This window comes from Musca domestica, unplaced genomic scaffold (assembly GCF_030504385.1).
Source record: "Musca domestica strain aabys unplaced genomic scaffold, Musca_domestica.polishedcontigs.V.1.1 11, whole genome shotgun sequence".
In the NCBI taxonomy this organism is placed as follows: domain Eukaryota; kingdom Metazoa; phylum Arthropoda; class Insecta; order Diptera; family Muscidae; genus Musca; species Musca domestica.
The window spans coordinates 14,377,402-14,396,356 of NW_026712133.1; the positions used below are offsets into that span (position 1 = coordinate 14,377,402).

The 18,955-nt window shown below is 35.5% G+C and overlaps 1 protein-coding gene across 1 annotated transcript in view; it reads right to left on the reverse strand.

The window, feature by feature from the left end:
• LOC101898782 (serine-rich adhesin for platelets) overlaps positions 1-18,637 on the reverse strand; it is a 364,178-nt gene extending 345,541 nt beyond the window's left edge. The window contains exons 1-2 of the mRNA XM_059131527.1: positions 17,841-18,637; positions 5,539-6,430 (exon numbers count right to left, since the gene is read on the reverse strand). The gene's annotated coding sequence lies outside the window, so the exon portion shown is untranslated. The remainder of the gene's footprint in view (positions 1-5,538; positions 6,431-17,840) is intronic.
• Positions 18,638-18,955: the final 318 nt, after the last annotated feature.

An 18,955-nucleotide genomic window follows, 5' to 3' on the forward strand; every position in this document is an offset into this window, starting at 1 on the left:
ATTACGTTTCCATTACGTTTCCAATTTGTGCAACTTTTTAATATAATCCTTCTCCAAGTGATATCATACACTCTATAGCAAACTGTAACAGCTCTTAAGCCAAATGTTGATACGTGGTATGATCTACTTGAAATAAATTCTTTTGTTAAGAGAACTCTACTAAATATGCACTGTGGTGTAGGGTATCATATAGTCGGCCCCGCCCTACTTTTGACTTTTCCTTACTGGTTTTAACTTGTTTTTGTGGCTCTCTTTTCTTTTACATTATTATGGCAAGACAAAGCGAATTGTTTATGTGGCTGTGATGGTACTAGTCTTCTTGGTATGGAATGGTTACATGGTAACCAAGCTAGTGGTAACGCATACTTCCATAAATCATTGCGTGTTCTGCAAGTTGTTGTAGTTTCTGAGGGATTTTAAGTTGGAGAAAACAAAGCTGCTTGTCGCGTAAATTGTTTTCTAGTTGCGTAGATTTGCAAAATATGTTTTATTGCGAAAGGAGTGAATAGTTGCCGACGCTTCTCTGTTGTTGAGAAAATGATATACCGCCTCTAAAACTTGTAGACTCATGTAATCATGAAAGTGTCATAGTTTCGGAACAAAACTTTAAGCTATGAATTTTAAACGGTCCCGTATTTATTTATAGTTTTGAAAGGAAATGCTGTGTTTCAGTTGTTGTCATTTTTGGAAAGTTTTGAAAGTGTTGGCATATTTTGATGCAGAAGCTTTGAAATCCGTTTAAATAAGGAATATGGGCATTTTTTTCTTAAATACGAGAAGTTATAAAAATTCAATATTTTAAATGAAATAATTAAGAATTTAAGTCAAATACCCTACACCACTGTGTATATTTAGTAGAGCTCCCGTAACAAAAGACTATATTACCACCTATCAACATTTGACTTAAGAGCAGTTACAGTTTGCTATAGAGTGTATGATATCACTTGGAGAAGGATTATATGAAAAATATATATATATATTAGAGCCGAGTTGCACAAAATGAAAACGTATGTCCCGAAATTCACTCCATTTGGTCTGATATTAGCCATTATTTGAACAATAAACCTGAAATTGGATTAAGGATATATATGGGAGCTATATGCAAATCTTAGCCGTTCTCGATAAAATTTGGCAAAGGTATTTTTGAGTTCTATAAGATATCTGGTAGAAAATATCATTGTTATCGAATGAATATTACGAATTTGAGGTACTTAAATAGCAAATCGGATAAAACATAATTATGGGAGCTACAGTTACATCTTAACTGATTTTTCCGAATTCGATGTACTTGCTTCTAGACCGAATCCGGTCGGATGTACCAAAATTTAGGTAATTTGGACTGATATTGGCCATTTGGTGCACAATTAACCCGAAATCGATTGAAGATATATGGGAGCTATATCCAAATATGAACCAATCTTGATAAAGTTTTATGCAACTATTTCGGAGCTGTATGTGATATCTTGTACCAAAGATCATAGTTGTGGAGTGCATATTAGGCTTGTGCAAGACTTTTAACCCCAAATCGGATGAAACATATATATGGGAGCTATACCTGAATCGATTTCCTCCAAATTTGAGGTACTTGCTTCTAGACTGAATTCGGTCGGATGTACCACAATTCAGGACTTTTGACAGATATTGGCAATTTCGTGCACAATTAACCGGAAATCGGTTGAAGATGTATATGGGACCTAGATGCAAATCTGAACCGGTCTTGATAAAATTTGGCAGAGGTATTTCTGGGATTTATCTGATACCCGGTACCAAATAGCATTGTTATCGAATGCATATTACGAATTTGAGGGACTTAAACACTAAATCAGATGAAACATATATATGGGAGCTATAGCTATATCTGAACCGATTTTTATGTAATTTTTGCTAGACTAAATTCGATTGATTATGCCAAAATTCAGGTCATTCAGACTGATATTGGCCATTTGGTGCACAATTTACCCGAAAAGGGTTGAGGATATATATGGGAGCTATATCCAAATCTGAACCGATCTTGACATTATTTGATACCCTTATTTCAGAGCTGTACCTGATGTCTGGTACCAAAGATCATTGTTATGAAATGCATATTACGTTTGTGAGAGACTTTAAACCCCAAATCGGACAAAACATACATATAACATACACAGTAAACCTGATATCGGATAAAGATATATATGGGAGCTATATCTAAATCTGATCCGATTATCACCAATTTCAATAGGGTTCGTCCTTGGGCCAAACAAATATTGTTTGCAAAATTTCAATCAATCGGATAATAAATGCGAACTGCATTTTGTTCACAAAAATACATGGACGGACCGACAGACGGACTGACATGCGTAAATCGATTCTATGAATATCCTCAAAAGTAACTATGGGTCTATCTCGCTTCCTTCTCCATGTCACAAATGCACAAACACATAATACCCTTACCGCTATGTGGTGAAATTAATCATGCTCCAAAATTTATCTCCCTCTCCCATCCGCTGCACAAAAATTTCGAACTTTAATGAATATTTATTGGCGTCATTAAAATAATGAAACAAAAAAATGCAAACTCAAAAAAGAAATCGTTTAAATCACAAAACTAATATAAACAAAAACAAATCTTTGGCAAACAAAACGATGTATGAATGAATTTCGCTGTAACAATGCACGAATAATACATAATGTACAAAAAGCAATGGGCCTATACACATATATACTATTGTATATAAAAAACAAGTACACAAAAGAACAAATAATTTATTATTATTTTTAGAGCAAATAAAAGTCAGCAAAGTTAAAACAATAAGTCCTGGGCATGGGCGTGGGAAAGGTAATAAAGATGGGGTTCAGTCCTCGAAACTTGGAAAATATTTTATGTTTTCGGGGAAAATTCGTGGTTCCCACCATTACTTTGGCTCTGAACATCTCTTTTTTCTCAAAGATGAAAAGCAAAGGAAAAAACACATCAAACCGTCTATACAAAGGCCAAAGGAAATGGGCTTCAAAGGAAAAAAAAGAAACGCAGAAAATATGCCACGAATATGGAAATGGAAATGAAACACACTGATTATGAATATAAATCATTAAGAGAGAAATAAATTTCATTTTCATTCTGCGGCATTCATTTCTTTGCCTCGAAACTTCAAAAAGAAATGTAAATATTTCTAACAATGGTGTATGTATGTAGGTATGTCTGTGTACAAGATTGTGTATGCAGATATGCACAGGTATTTGCAACAAATGTATTACTCATACAAATTAGCCGAACAAAAAGTGTATACGAGGGTTGTTAACGGAAATTTGAAGAGATAAGAGAGTCCTCTCAATCTCCTTGAGTCGCAGGGGTTTTGTGAAGAAGTTTCTTTTCATGGAAAACCTACAGAAAATGTTCTCTCCTTAGAAGACCTGGTAATGATATTCTATTTATAAAAGTCCTATCATAGGTCATCTATCCCGAGGACACCTGTAGAAGGCGTGTTATCAATAGGAAGGCTGTAAAAGATCTTCTATCAATAGACGTATACCAGACCTATTGAAGGTTTTTATCCATATAAATCCTCTCAAAGGCCTTCGTTCCATAGAAGAACTGTTAAAGGTATTTCATCCATAGGATAATTGTTAACGGACTTCTATCTATAGAAGAGCTGTTAACGGACTCTATCCATAGAAGACCTGCTGAAGCTCTCCTATCTAAAGAAGACCTGCTAGGGGTCTCCTATTCAAAAAGACCTGCTGAAAGTCTTCTATCCAAACAAAACTTGCGGAAAGTCTGCCATCCGTAGAAGACCTGTTAAATGTCTTCCACCCATAGGTCCTCCATCCATAAAATACCTTGATAGAAGATCTTTAAGAAGACTTCTATGGATAAAAGATAAATAGATGTTTAAATAGATGAAAAACCTTCAATGAATAGAAGACCTTCACGACGTCTTCTGTGTATGGAATACCTTCAGTAGGAAGACCTTCATTACGTCTTCTATGGATAGACGACATTCAGCAAGCTTTCTATATAGGACCTTCAGTAGAGCTTCTGTGAATATAAGGCATTCAACAGTTCTTCTTTGGAAGGAAGACCTTCAAGAGGTCTTCTATTCATGGAAGACCTGCTGAAGGTCTTCCTTCCATAGCAGACATCTTGAAAAAGATATATCCATTGAAGACCTGCTGAAGGTCTTCTATACATGGAATACCTGCTGAAAGTCTTCTATCCATAGCAGACCATTTAAAGGTCTTCTATCCTCTTGATGGCCTTATACCCAGACGTGCTGAAGGGCTTCTATCCATAGAAGACCTACTGAATGTCTCATATAGAAGGCTTCCTGAAGGTCGCCTATCTATAAGAGAAGTGATGAAGGTTTTCTTCCATAGACGACTTCTTGGCGTTCTTTTATCCATAGAAGTCCTCTTGAAGGTCTCTTATCCATAGAATATATCCATAGAAAGCCTCTTAAAGGTCTTATATCCATAGAAGACCTCTTGAAAGCCCTCTATCCACAGAAGACCTACTTAATGTCTTCTATTCATAGAAGACCTACTTAATGTCTTCTATTCATAGAAGACCTAATTACGATTTTCTACACATAGAAGACCTACTGAAGGTCTTATATCCATAGAAGATCTGCTGAAGGTATTTAATCCATAGAAGACATACTGAAGGTATTTTATCCATAGAAGACATGCTGAAGGTCTTCTATCCATAGAAGACCTTCTGAAGGTCTTCTATCTATAGCAGACCTTTGGAAGATTTTCTATCCATAGAATATCGCTTGAAGTTCTTCCATTAATAGAGGACTTTTTGTAGGTCTTCTGTTCGAGAAGACCTGATGAAGGTCTCCTATCCACGGAAGACCTCTTGAAGAAGTCCTCTTGAAGGACCATAGAAGAACTGTGGAAGCTGTTGTATCCATAGAAGGTCTTTTGAAGGCCTTTTGTCCATACATGTCCATTATATCCATAGAATACCACTTCTATCCATAGAAAACCTCCCGAAAGTCTTTTATCCATAAAATACCTCCATAAGGTATTCAATCAGTAAAATACTTCTTGAAGGTCCTCTATCTGTAGCCGACGTTTTGGCGGTCTATTACCCATAGAAGACAACTTGAAGGTGTTCTATACATAGAAGACGTCGTGAATGTCTTCTATCCATAGAAAACCTCCTAAAGGACTTCTTTCCATAAAAGACCTCTTGAAGGTCTCCCATCCAAAGAATATCTCTTGAAGGTCCTCTATCCATAGAAGACCTACTGAAGGTCCTATCTTCATAGATGATCTGGCAAAGATCTTCTTATCTATGAAACAATGAGAATCCCCTTAAATATGGCCTATCATACCATCCTCATATTTCACTCAATATGAGACCAACAAAACATTTTTTCGAGCATGTTTCGCAGCAATATTTATTTGTGAATTTCCTTTTTCTTTCTTTCCTACATCTCCCCCCTTCTGCTACTACCACTTGTTTTATTTATGTTTTTTTTTTCACATACTTTGCAAAAATACGTATAGCGTGTAAACAACATTCACTGTACTTGACTTGCCGAAACTTACCTTATGCCTTGTATTAGAGTTGTTGTTCTTGCTGCTGCTGCTGTTGTTGTTGCCAGCCACTACAGATACTGCCAATGACGAGGATGATGATGATGCTGCTGATGCTGATGCTGATGGTAGTACCGCACAAGTGTTGCTGTGAATGTTGTTTTACCGATTCTGTTGCTGCTGCTGGAACATATAAAGTTTAGAGGTAAAAAGTATAGTTTTTCCTCGCCTTGTTCTCCCAGGTATGTTTGTTTGCGTGCGTGTGTATGCGTGATTTTCCTCAATGGCAGTTTGGCCGTTAGTCGAGTTATTGTGTAAGTTGTTGCTGTTGCTGACTCTTTCGTTGAAGAGAAGTTTTGAAGTTGGTTGAGTTAAATTGATTATAAAACACACATTTACTCACGTGCCCCCATAAATCCCCTTTGTTGTTGTTTTGGTTGAACTCACAAAACGGGGCCGGCAGAGAGGGATTTTAATGAAACCACCGCAAATATTGTGCGTATTCGTGTTGTTGTTTTTTTTTATTAAAAGGTAGGGTAATATTCACTTTTTGTTCTGTTTTCCCATAAAACTTTTCCGAGTGATTTTTTTTCGTTTTTCACAACAAATGAATGCCACTCTAAGGAGATTTTGTTTTCTCGTTCTCAATTGTGGTTGAGATGATTGTTGTTTTCACCTTTTTGCCTGATTTGTTGTTGGTTGGTTTTGGAATTCTTTTTTGTATACCTGGCCTTATGGAATTTTCATTCTCTTGGGTTAGGTTTCTCCAACACTTATTGAATTTTTATATGTTTTTCACTTTCACTTTTTTTTTCTATTTATTGACTTTTGTTTTTTTTTTTCTGGCCTACTTGAAATATTTATTTTTTATTTGATAATTTCACTGAGTTGTTTTGTTGATTTGCTTTTGATTGTAAAAGGAATGAAAGGATTTTGATAAATTGGGTAATGGTTAGAAAATGAGCTGAATGTTGACAAAGAAATGGCTCTGGTCCGAATATATATGTATGCCTGCAGACCTTTGAAATGTTCGAAATTTATTCATGCATATGTGCTTGTAGAACTCTGGCGTTGTAATAAGCAATGGATAGATAATTATTTATCAGTAATTTGGAAATTTAAATAATTAAAAAAATACGTTAAAATGTTATATTAAAGAAACATACATGTATAAGTACATATTTCACTGTGTCTCTCACGATCACCCTTTTTCTCTTAAATATTGAAACCAGTAAGAAACGTTACGTCTGGTTGGGCCGAACTTTTTATAAGCCTCCACCAAAAAGTAAAGAAACACTTTGTTTATAAAAGTATCGATATTGCTGCAAATACCATTTTAATCGTTTGAAGTCTTCAAAATACCATGAAGTGGACGGAACCGTTGTATGGGCCCTAAAACATGAATAAACCAGTAAAGAAAGTCTTAAAGTCGGGCGGGGCCGACTTTATGATACCCTACACCACTTTGCTAATTTAGTAGACCTCCGCATAACAATTAAAAGTTTTTATGGGAGAATTCAATTATACACGCTATGATTATAATTATAATTTAAAGTTCAAAGGACTAAATATGCTGAAGCATTTGTATCTTTTAAATTGGGACTTGTATTGCCCATTTGATGCACAATTAATTTGAAGTCGGATAAAAATATATATGGGAGCTATATCCAAATCGGAACCGATCTCAATAAAATTTGGCAGAGATATTTCTGAGCTGTATTTGATATATTTTCTTGAATATCGTTGTTACGGAGTGCATGTTACGGCTGTGGGTAACAAATATAACAAATCGGATAAACAGTATATATGGCAACTATAGCTATATCTGAACCGATCTTCACCAAATTTGGCATACTAGCTTCTAGACTCAATTCGGTCGTATGTGCCATTTCATCCCATTTGGACAAATATTAGACGTTTGGGGCACAATCAAAGTAAATCGGACGAAGTTATATATGGGAGCTATATCCAAATCTGAACCGATCTCGATAAAATTTAGCAAATGTTTTTCTGAGCTGTATTTGATATATTTCCCCAAATATTGTTGTTACAGAGTGCATATTACGGTTTCGGAGGACAAAAATAACAAATCGGATGAAAAATATATATGTGGGAGCTATAGCTATATCTGAACCGATTTCGATCTAATTTATCATACTTATTTTCAGGTCCAATCTGATCGTACGTGCAAAATTCCATACTATTCGGACTGATATTACACGTTTGGTGCACAATAAAAGGCAAATCGGACGAAAATATATATGGGAGCTATATTTAAATTTTGACCGATTATCTCCAATTTCAACAGGGTTCGTCCTTGCGCCAAACAAATGATTTGTGCAAAATTTCATCTCAATCGGATAATAAATGCGAACTGTACTTTGTTTACAAAAATACATGGACAGACGGACGGACGGAAATGCATAAATCGACTCAGAATGTGATTCTATGCAGATCATCAAAAGGAACTATGGGTCTATCTCGTTTCCTTTTGCCTGTTACAAACAAATGCACAAAGACATAATACCCTGACCACCTTGTGGTGTAGGGTATAAATAGAGCATTTTGCCAAATGGGTTCATGGTCTTTGAGAACATAAAAATCCAAATTACTTTCAGCAAGTAAAAAATCAGTAGGTTCGGCCGGGCCAAACTTTGAATACCCTACACCATTTGGAAGGAATTTGGAAATTAAAAAACTGTAGTACCCGTTACGAACTGAAAATACGAAATTAAAAAAAAAATCGGTGAATAATGTCGTTAAAGATATCAAAATACCGAATATAGGGAGGTACCGTTATATGGGAGCTATACCAAAACGTTCCAAAATATTCCAGACACAATAATCCAACGGATTGGTATTCTGATATTTTGGTGGCCATTGTGCGCTGGAAATGAGGAACCTTATTTTGTAACCATTCTTAGGTGGCGCGTGCTCAGTGCGATGGTGCTGAGTCCCGTTGGAATGTCCAAGGTCTGCGGCCAAAATGTTTGCGTGCCGAAGGTTTTAATACACCCTCCAGAAGATTTTCGTGATAATATTCGGCATTTATTCTGATGCCACGGTCGATTAGTACGAACGGAGAGTGGCGGCCCACACCATCACCATGGTCGACGCTTAAGTTTTTGTGGCCAACAAAAGTTACACGATCATTTTGTTTATTTACAAACTGCTGGACAATGAATGTTTTCTCATCGGAGAAAACCAAATTCGGCAGTTCACCACATTCGGCCAAGCGAAGCCACTCTTTAGTTTTTTAGTCTATTTTCTTTCTGTTGCGGCTTTACCCCGATCTCATTTTTCAATATTTGCCGAATGGAATATTCCGATATGTTCAGCTCACGAGCCATTTTTCGGCCACTGCGACGCGGGTTTTGATCAAGTCGTTTCTTTAGTTTTCGAACCATTTCTGCTGATGTTGCTGTTTTCTTCCGTCCTCTTCCTTGACGTCGGGCTACGCTACCAGTATCACGGTAACGAGCGATGGTACGAGACACAAAAGATTTATTCACATTTAAATGCTGGAGTGCTCTAACGATAGCCACTTGTGGTTTTCCAGCCAAATATAAAAAAATCACACTATCACGCTTGAATTCCATCACGAATAATTTTTTTTCTGGAAAATTCTCACCAAAATGCTTTTGTAGGCTTGTAAACAATATAATGAGCTGTCACTGGAATAATTTTAACAGCTGTCGGACGAGTGGCTTAGAAATGACAGCAGTCTGAAGTTGATTGAAGTTTTTTCATCTCACCCTATATAACATATTTTCAATACCAAAAAAAGAATACTGCAGAACAAACACACATCTGAGTAAAATTTTATCAACCTACTTTAATTCGTTCAGAATCTAGAGATGGACGTCCTTAAATAGACTTCGAATTTAATGCTGATCTAGAATATATATTCTTTGTGGTGTGTAAAATTTATATTTCAAGTAACTCCCCCACAAAAGGATTAAAATGTTGAATAGTTATAACTCTTATAAGATGTGAAATAAGGGTCGGATTGTGTTCAAATCTCAATATTTTTGTTAACAAAAGATCGGATCGGATATATTGGTTTACTAATTCCAGCACCTCCCCCCCACAAAAGGTTAACATTTTCATAGAAAATAATTTACCTAATAGCACAAGAAAGGATCATCCAATTTTGTTCGAATTTTGCAAATCCGAAAATCCACATCAGGAGCGAAAATTATCAATATCGATCTATCAAGTACCTTCCACAAAGGGTAAACATTTAGAATGTTTATAAATCTTTTAAAATGTTATTCACTCATACCCATACCCATATATTGGTCTACCTCCCCCACTATGGGTCAATATGTTAAATAGTTATATCTCACAAAAAAGGTGGAAGAAGCATTTGATTCGTTTTAAACGTCAGACATTTAAATATTTCTACTAATAAAAGATCTGATGTGAAGATGGTAGATATCGGACCACTTCTTGTGGTACTTTCCCCACAAAGGGGTCAACATTTTGAATAACACATCCCCATATTTCTACTAAGGAAATATCGGGTGTGAAGATGGGATGTATCGGTCTACTCCTTCTACTTCCCCCACAAAGTGCTCAAAATTTTAAATAATAGTATCTCTCATAAAATGCGAAATCTGAATCTGATTATTTCTAAACTTTGCACATTACAATATTTATACTAACACAAGATCTGATGTGAAGATGATAAATACCGAACCACCCCTTCTGGTACTTTCGCCACAAAGGATCACAATTTTTAATACTTATGTCTCTCATAGCTTGCGAAACAAGTCAACTATTCTTTTCAAACCTGGTGTGTCTTACGATTTTTTCAACCAGAAATCTGAAGCGACTATGGAATTTATCAGCCAACTCCTTCTTGTACCTCCCTCACACAAAAATTCTACATTTTGATTATTCGTATAAAATAAATAAATGTTCGATTTTCTTTAAATCTTGCACATACCATTTTTATTAGTATTACATGAAGTGCTATACTTCGACCCGCTATATTTCAACATTTTCCAAAAATTATCCCATATCTCATATAAAGTAAATAAAGTAGTCGATATAGTCCAAATCTGGCATCTTGTAATATTTTTATCAGACTTAGATCAGATCGAAATGGACAATATTGACCTAATCCTTCGGAACTTCCCCCATAAAGGGTCAACAGTTTGAATAATCATAACGCAAGGTTGAGGGTATACTTTTGTCGGCAAATCAGACTGATACTTTATAACTTGTTATACCCTCCACCACATGACAATAGAGGGTATATATCATTTGATACGGCCAAAACGCGCCTAGTCGAAGTGATGATTGTAGACCCAAGGTTTCTTTGGACCAAATCTGTTTCAAGACATTCAACTCAGACTTGGTACATCTCACTATTTCCATCAACACATGATATGTTATAAAGAAGGTAGAGATCGGACCATTTTTTCGTGGGGTCTAAAACATCCCCCGCATATAGTTGACGATTTCGAAACCCCCAAAGAAAGCGAAACAAGCATCCAACTCTCCTCAAATTTCACACATGTAAACATTTTAGCGAACACCAGCTCTGTTGTGAAGATGATATATATCTATTCTGGTACCTCACCCACAAAGGGTCACAATTTTCAATACTTTTATTTGGCATAACTTGCGAAACAAGTCAACGATTCTTTGCAACTTGCTATATCTAAATATTTCTCTCAACCAGAAACCTGAGATGAATATGGAATTTATGATTCCGCATAAAATTGCATATAAATGTTCGATGATGTTGTAATTTTGCCCATATCAATATTTTTATCTGCATTAGATGAAGTATGAAAATGGAATACTTCGGTCGACCATATCTGGTACCCGACGCACATTTAAACATTGTCTAAAAATCATCACATATCTCACATAAAGTGAAGGAAGTAGCCAATATATTTATATCAAATTTATTTAGGCCCGAAACGAAATGTTCAATGTTGGCCCTTTCCTTCAGAACCTACTCCATGGAGGGTCAACAGTTGGAACAATCATAACGCAAAGCTGAGGGTATACATTTGTCTAAAACTTGTTTTTTTATCTAAGTTAGCATATAATATACTAAGACTATACAAGTATATGTGTGCATAAATGCTTGTAACTACCGTTTTCCGAGGATGACGAAAAATCGCAATACTGGGCTTTAAGTGGCGTTGCCGGTATGCTGGCGTTTAGCGCGGCTATGGCTCGTCGGGTGAGGAGTGGTTCTTGCCACTTGAAGACCTTTTCGGTTGAACACAAAAAAAAAATATCATACCGGGCTTGCACGAATATCTAAAAGGGGAATATTATTAGAAGCCTGAAACATGCCTAAAAATACAAAAAAACTACACTTGCCTACCAAAAACTCAATCTTAAACTCACTTTAACCCAATTCTTTCCTCCGGAAACAGCTCTCTTGGCGGCTGTCCGACCAAGAGATAGCCCTCCCACCGAGAACACCTCTCGCCATGACGTCACCACTCCCTGACGTCCCAAATTTGACCCTTCACTTACCTCCGTTTAAACCATCCCTACCACCTTCTTAATGGCCTTAAGCCAACGACATCATCTTCATTTGGAAGTATACAATTTTATTACACCTATTGTACATTACATATTGATTTATACTACCAATCAATGAAAAGAAGCAGGAAACGTAATTATTAATTCCATAAAAAAATTAATTCCAACTCTAAGCTCCTTCTCTTTCTTTTTCCTTTTCAGGGTTCGATGGCGGGTATCAAGAGTTAGGACCACTGATGGCAGCTAATGGACAAGGTTCTTCCCAAGGAGTAAGTACGTAATAGTATGAAGTTTAGCTTTATAACTACATTCCCGGTTCAAGATTAAAAAATGATACTTTATTTTCCAATTCCAGGCCAGGACAAACAAAAGGCAGTAAGTCGACACCAATTCAATTCAACGAGGGTTCCTGCACTGCAACACCAGGCGAGTAAATCTTAAATTAAACTTCTTTTGTTTACCCCTTTTTATTTAAAAATTGTACTTTTCTTTTCAGGAAAACCGCGGAATCTAATTATGTCGCCTCGTCGTCCGTCTGTTTGTCCGGAGTTTATAGTGACGTCTATAGGGAAGATACCAAGTCACGCTGGAATAGCAGTGACGGAAAATCTGCGCCTCCCTCGATGGATTGGATGGGCGATGGTGTGGCTCTTTACTCCAAAAATTCTGACAGGACTTAATTTTTAAGATTTTTCTTTGTATTTATTAAGTTTTTTTTCAAGCTTAATTCAGTTTCGTTTTGTTTTAACTTTAATTCATTTTCATTTTGTTTAAACTTAATTCAGTTTTGTTTTGTTTAAACTTAATTCAGTTTCAAGTCTTTCCTTTTTGTTTAAAATTTTGCCAAACTTTAAGATGTTTATTTAGTTTTCGTATAATTATTAAGAATACTTTCAGGTTTAGTTCTTAAATGTTCACATTTTAGCTTTTTAAATTTTATATTTTGTGTTAAGATTGTTTAAAGCCTTTTTAGCTAAAAAAATGTTTGGATTTTGTATTCTTTTCATTTATTTTGTTGAACACATCAAATTAATAAATGTAATTCCTTTTACTTATGGAACTTATCGCCAAAAAATGCCGGGTGTTGTACTTCGCTGGGAGCTGGGAGCCACGCATCCAATCTTCTTCGCTGATGAGATAAAAAGGAAAGAATTTTCTTACAATTTCTGCCAGGAAATTCTGGCTGCCATTTTCCTCGTTTAATTTTTCCATTTTCTTTTTAAATTATTCCCCCTTATTGACATTTAAGTCATTGGAATAATCAGCTGTTCCCTAATAATGGTTGGCAACATTCTTCTTCTTCTAGCTATCAATTATTTTCATAGTTACCCCTTTTTAAGGCGCACACCACATGCTCTGTTCCAGAACTGTAATAATGTACAAAATGCTACTATGATAACCGATTAGTTTTTTCTGACATGAAACAAAATTGCAGCTTCTGGATTAGAGAAAATGTCAGCTAGGAATGGAAGTTGAATGAATTTTCAAATTTTTCCTTCTACTTCCATTTTATATGCTTATGATAATTTGTCAACTATTTAAATATTCAACTCAATTATTAATGCTAAAATAAACAATGGAAAATTAACGAAACCACAAAAAAAAATCATTTTTTGAAAAGGAACAAATCGACATAATTCAACAATTAAATTCATTTGTAGTACAAAGTAAACACAAATTATGACAACATTGTAATTGTGCATAACTTAGGTTTTTTGCTCTTTTGATACATTAACAACATAAGAATGGCTCAAAAACCATTTTGCATTTTGATTTGTTGCATTGAGATTGTTCTCTTTCGCCCATAAAAAAAAACTTTGCAATTTGCATAGAAATTTCATTCTTAAAATCTATAGGTTGATAGGGTCTACCCTTAACACTATGTAAATAATTTAGATAAATAGGTTGGATCTCCTTCTCCGGCTGAGGTATTAACTAGAACTGTTTTTAAGAGATGACTTTATTTTACCCCTTGTTATTGTACCATGTATATGCTCATGGTACTAATTTTAAGATATTCTAATTTCAGATAAGGATAATCAGCTCTTAATTTCCTGTAATTTACTTTGTCAAATTTTTCTTCATTGAAAACAGGTTCCAAGTTCTAATAATATACATACAGGATGGATTTATCGACGACAATGAGATGTTGTCAAAGACAATGAATAGAAAATAGAAATGAATAGAGAATCACAAAATTGTGACAAATTACGCCTGATTACATAGCAAGTTATGCCAGATATAAGTGTTGGAAATTGTGACCCTTTGTGGGTGAGGTACCAGAAGGGGTTGGCAGATATCCATCATCTTCACAACATATCTTCCGGTAGCAAAAATGTGTGAAGTTTTTGTGAAGAGAGTTGGATGCTTATTTCTCGTTTTGTATTTCAAAATGTTGAGCCCTTTGTAGGGGAGGTACCAGAAGGAGTTAGCCGATGTATTCCATCATCACAACGAATAAAAAACTTGAAGAGAACCTGATGCTTGTTTCGGATTTTGGTTACTCGTTTTGGTTATTCAAAATTTGGACCCTTTGTGGGGGCGGTACCAGAAGGAATGGTTCGATTTATACCATTGTTATAGGAGATCTTTGTTTAATAGAAATATTGAGATGTGCCGTTGTTTGTTTTATGAGCTTCACGGATATTCAAAATTTTTACTCTTTACGGGGGAGGTACCAGAAGGAGTGAACCGATATATCCCACCTTCACACCAGATCTTGGATTATTAAAAATATTGTGATTTGCGAAATTTGCAGACAATCTGACTCTTATGTCACAGTTTATTAGAATTATATATATATATATATATATATATATATATATATATATATATATATATATATATAGCAAGTTATGCCAGATATAAGTATATATATATTTAAGTATATATATATTTATATATTTTAATTTTCCGACATTTCGACTGTCTTCGACACTCATCTTCAGGCAAAAATTTTTATTGAGAAAAGCAACAGTCTTGTTTCACCGACGTCTCAAAATTATAAAAATAAAACACTGATGTTTTCAATTGACCTTAAGCCAAAATAAAGTTAATAAGAAATTATTCAAAATTTTAACCTATTTTGGGGGAGGTAGTTAATGGAGTGAACCGATATTGTCTATTTTCGCACCTCATCTTGGACTAATGCAAATATTAGGATTTGCAAAGTTGAAGCAAACTCGGATTATCCTTTATCTTTCTGTGCAAGAAATTTCTTTTTTGAAAATTTCGACCTTTTATGGGGGAGTTACCAGAAGTGGGAATGAATCGCCCATCTCCGAACTCGATCTAAGTTTGAAAACAATATTACGATGTACTAAGTTTGGACCAAATTGGATAATCTCTTCGTACGCACCAGCCAGCCAGACAGACGAACGGACGTACACCTCAAATGTCCTGAAACTGATTTGGTCCAAAGAAAACCGTTATTTCTATGAGGAAAGTTTTGACCGATTCAAATGATGTATACCCTCTAGCCATATGGCTGAGGGTATTAAAAGATGCCATTCCGTGGACTCCGAAAACTCTGCGTATGAGTAGAAATGAAATCACTCATACGTTTAGGAACTGGTGTACTGAACTATGAACTAGACTGACACAACTCTAGTGCATCCTAGTATTTTAGGCAATGCACAGTTGTCCTAAGCCGTGACAAAAAGTCAAACCCCCCGCATACAACAAATTTGAACTTTATCACTGCAAATATTCTCCTAACGTATAAAATGCAAATATTCCAACCAAGTAAAGTCACGCTTAGATACGTTTTGCATTTTTTCAAAATTATTCGTTTGACAACATCCCCTTGTTAAAATAATAAAATATTTTCCCGAAATATGAATGAAATGCCTGGATTTTCTTTAAAACATACGATTTCAAAATTTTAAATAATATTATCTCTCATAAAATGCGAAATAAGCATACACAATATCTGATGTAAAGATAATAGATACCGACCCAACCCTTCTGGTACTACCCCCACAAAGGATCACAATTTTGAATTCTTATATATCTCATAGCTTGCGAAACAAGTCAACGATTTTTTTCACACTTGGTATGTCTTATTATTTTTTATCAGGGATCTGATGTGAATATGGATACCTCCCCATCAAAGCTTAGCATTTTATATAACTTCTATAAAATGAGAAATAATTCTCCAACTTTTCTTAAATTTCGCCCATTTTTGCTAACAATAGATCGAGAATTAAAGTCCAATCCTTCTTGTAATTATGCCACAAAAAGTACACGTTATTTAGAAAAGTATCTCCGCAAAATAGTAGAATAAGTGTCTGATTTCCTTTAAACTTTGCACATTTTCATTAATATAAGATCTAGTGTGAAAATGTTATATATCGGGCAACTTCTTCTGATAAATACCCAAAAAGCGTTAAAGATTTTGAGAAATTCATAAAAGGGAGTCCAAGCAAAAGCAGATTTATGTTTAGTCCTATGTTCGGACCAAGTGATACTTTCTACCCAACTTCCTTCAAACTTCGTAAATATATCAAAATTAAGTAAAATGCGAAGATGCCATGTATACAGGGTGAGATGAAAAACTGCAGCGGACCTTGGATATTCCAACAGGACTCAGCACCATCGCACTCAGTGCGCCACCCAAGAATGGTTACAACATGAGGTTCCTCGCTTCATTTTTAGCGCACAATGCCCACCGAAATCTCCAGATATCAATCCGTTGGACTATTGTGTCTGGAGTACTTTGGGAAGAAAGGTTGGCACTAAAAATACCAAAGTGTCGATCACCTCAAGCAAGCGCTTCGCCGGGAATAGGCCAAAATACCGCAGAGCAACATTCGGGCAGCATGTGACGGTTTCATTGGCCGTTTGAAGACCATAATTCGAGCCAAGGTGACCAATTCGAACAAATCTAAACTTATTCTAAAATTTGATGCTATTTCCGACATTTTTGCTTTCATTCAATAAAATTTAAAAAAAAAATTAAAAATTATGGCGTTTGACTTTGTTGCAGTTTTTTATCTCACCCTGTAGATACTCCCTCTAAAACTTCAACCCTGCCGAACCTAACGCGTTTTTCACTTATTTCTTCTGAAATCTTAACTCTTGACCTTTGAATTGATTCGAATTTATTTGATGAGGGTGGTTAGGTATTGCTGATATATCCAAATACGCCCAACCTGGACCAAATTTTGTCCTATTCAAACAAATTTGACACTGTGTGTGTTCTCTATAGGTGACCTCTGCGTTCGTTCGTTCACTATAATAAAACGGCTTTAGTAAAAAGGAAGAAGAAGAAAAAAAACTACACCAAACTATAAACACATACGCATACCAAAATTCATAAACAAACACACATACATTCGCACTGGCACACAGCGAATGAAATATAAAATAAATATTTGCCACAAACATGTTCGTGCCTTAAGAAACCCTCCAACTAAATGCTACGAGGATTTATCCAGCCAGAGTCCTTGTGCTTTGTCTCGCGAACATGTATTACAGAATTGGCAGAAGAGTTAAGTGACCGAGAGAGAGAGGACGTGTGAAAGTGAGAGTAAGAGAGGATGTAAAAAAGCTACTGAGGTGAAAATGTATTAGAAAAAGCAACATACCTTTTTGTTGCAACCGAAAGCTTTAGTTACTTGTTGGTTATAAGAATGGATGGGAGAGGGAGAGAGGGAGAGCGCGCGAGAATGGCAGAGTAGCTACACATGTAAACTTTGTTACAGTGATAGGTGTAATGGTTAAAGGTAAAAGATGACTGTAACTTTATGGGTATATAAGTGTGTTTAATTATTCAGAAGAGAACCACAGCAGCATACCATTGCAGCGGGCAGGAACCATAAAACGTTGAGAGGGGCAGAATTCAAATAACTGTTGAATAAATTAATTAAATGAAATGTTAAGGTTACACTATTTGCACTGTGATATTTAACTTTTTTGGGGATAGAATTTATTTTTTCTTGTTTTCTTTTCTTTTTCTTTAGTAACTTTTCTTAACAAGAATATTTTTGAATATTTTTCACATTTTTATATTTTTTTATTTTTAATATTTAAAAAATACACAGACACACACGATAGAGACACCTAATAACACCACATCTCTCGCAACTACTGACACTTTTGAAAGTAAGAACTAAACAAACACATCAGCGCACATATCACTGCTAATTGGCATTGGTTGAAACCCACTGACAAGGGGGGCGCGGAGAAGAGAAGAGCAGGTGATTTTGGGGGGTTGGAGAAAAGGAATCAGGTGGCACAGCCAGTTTCCATCAAAAAATCATAATTCAGTGTGGTGAATTTCGTCATAACAAAAGACCCGAGCGCAACAAGAAGAAATGTATCAGAAATTTCACCTTTGCCTTTTCAAAAGGTACCAAAAACGAACAGGAAAACTGGAAACCGAGACGCGTTTTCAATCGTTTAATATTTTGCACATTTGATTTTTGCAACTCGCAAACGCCATTAATTTTTCACTTTTTATTATTATTTCTCAATTTTTTTTTATTAAAACAATTTTTTCAGTTACACTTTTAAATAAATTTTCAACCATAAAAAAGAGTAGTTAAACATTCACTTTTCTTTGATTCGTTTTAACCCACACGACGCTATTCAATGTAAGTTCAAATTCGTACTGATTATGCTTATTTTGTTTTCATGTCTATCTACCTGTGTGTTTTTCCATGTGTATGTCTGTTGGTGTGCGTGTGTGTGCCTGAATGGCATCATGGTTTTTCCAGGAGAGAGCATTCAATTCGCTTTAGAATTTTCCCAGCAGCTGATTTTCTGCGAAGAGTGTAAGCTTTATGCTCATTGTTTATGGAGCTTTTGCTAAAAGCTATCTCCGGTTAGCAGCAGGTGTTTTATTATTACAGTGAAAGTTGAAGAAATGATAACTTCTGCATCAAATGTTATTTGGCGCCCAATATATGTT